This window comes from Leptonotus elevatus, chromosome 18 (assembly GCF_054856555.1).
Source record: "Leptonotus elevatus isolate MCC_2025b chromosome 18, RoL_Lele_1.0, whole genome shotgun sequence".
NCBI lineage: Eukaryota > Metazoa > Chordata > Actinopteri > Syngnathiformes > Syngnathidae > Leptonotus > Leptonotus elevatus.
Genome location: NC_141256.1, coordinates 9,611,111 through 9,613,187, shown reverse-complemented (window position 1 = coordinate 9,613,187; position 2,077 = coordinate 9,611,111).

The window sequence follows — 2,077 nt, the reverse complement described above, 5'->3', positions numbered from 1 at the left end:
ACCGCGGATTGCCGCTAGATGGCAGCACAACATTAGCAACTTGAAGGCTCTCTGGTCTGTGAAACTTGTTTGGTTGCGGGTGCAAACATTCTGCTGTTCGTATTTATCCAGGTCATAAAACAGAACGACTCCACAGCTTGAGGGGAAAATCTGAAAAGCACAATAATTCTAAATTATTTCACATGAAACCAGCGTATGTCGTTTTAAGTCAACGTCACAATATCGTCACAAGTCAATTCTATACTGAAAATCGGAGCAAAGCATGTGAAGCGAATTGATGAGGGGATTTATAATTTATGGCATGCTGGATCGCAATTTGTTGGATTAAAATACTTGAAAGAAAGAAATAAACCCAAGTGGCTCTGGGGACTTTGTGGAAACAGATTTCCAGTAGCTGTTTTCTGGACAAATTGTCCCTGCGAGACTTGTGCTCCCGCGAGACGAAGTCAGCACAAAATAAGTCTGTGAACAGCTTCGACAGATGAGAGATAACATGATGGATGGGAGGAGAAATCGTGCAAAGTTTTTCTGTTGATCCAATTAGTTCATTTCTTTGATAATAGTAAAAGAATCGCTTAGCACTTCTTCAAAGGCTTTTTTTTTCATCAGTTTCAATACAACTGTTACAAACTTTTAATCAAAACATCGTAAGGATCAAGAATGATCACACCATATTTGTTGTCTTGTTTAAAATGAGGCTATTTCTAGCTCACGTTCATGCAATCCACGCCATATACTGAAAATTGTAATCAGACAAGCAGCATTTCCACTCGAGCGCATACGGTTCACTAAATTTACACAAACATTTTTTTGCTTCATATCGATTGATCGGTAGGCTTGATTATTTTTTTTTATACATGGGCCCATCATCGGATTAAATAAGTCAATTAGCTTTCAATAACCGCTGATGATGGGACTGTGACTTGAAAAGAAGAATTCAAACTCATTGTGCTCAAAACAAACAAACAGTTTAAAATACATAAAAAGTCTACACACCCCTGTCCAAATTTGAGTTTTTTGTAATAATTTCTTTTCTTTTCTTTTTTTACTTCTTCACCATTAATTTGACCTGTATAATGCATTAGATTTTTTTTTTTAATGGAGATATTTTAAAAAATTGGAAGTAAAAAATATTAAATAAACTGAAATTGTATTTAAAATAAAACTGAATGAATGAAAATTTTAAGAGTGTCGGCTAATACATGCCACCCTTTAAAAGCCCTCGGATGAAACTCAAATAAAGTTTTGATGATTTAGTAGGCTTTTCCCGACAGTTCGTTCAACCCTTGCTAATCGAATTGAATAGATCTGAGGTTGCCATGGCAACGACAAGCCACAGTCCATCATTTTGCTCTTCTTCCTGCCATGGAAGAAACAGTAGGTCTTAATAGTTTGTTATTGTGACTTACTCCATTAGTCTCCTGTCTTATTCAGCTCGCGCATTTGCGAGATTTAGCCGCGTGTACATTCGCACACGGGAGCACGAGCGGGCCCCGAACCGCCGGCCTTTGGGGCGACTTTAAATCTGTTCCAGTGTAAACAGATGGCTCGGCTCGAACGCACCCCGTCGCCATCTTGCTCGAGAGCATCCATTATTACGGCAGCCCCCTTTGCTTGTTTACAGCACAGGGCAGGTCAGCGTGAGTGTGATTAGTCTGCGGCACTCCAATGTCCAGCTCATGACCCACTTCATGTCTTTTACGCGGCACGGCCAAGAGTGGAAAGACGATTGGAAATCACCTCGCGGCAAAATAAGACGTTTTTAAAAGCCTTGTGACCTTACTTGGCGACTTTTCAAATTGTGATATCTGCCAAATCATTTGCTCAAATAAAATACAGTCATGTTGATTATGCATCCTAAAATTCATTGATATTCGCCACAGCAAAATAATGTATTACAAATTAAACGTTTAGAGGTTGCTTACAGTATTTGTTTTTTGTTTGAGTACAAAACTATTCAAATGCTCCCAACCGTTTAAATCAAGTATAATTGTCGTTGTTCTACCACCTTTGTCAAGTGTTTTTCAAACGTAATGCAGCACTAATAGAAACAAGATTATCATGAGTACACATGATG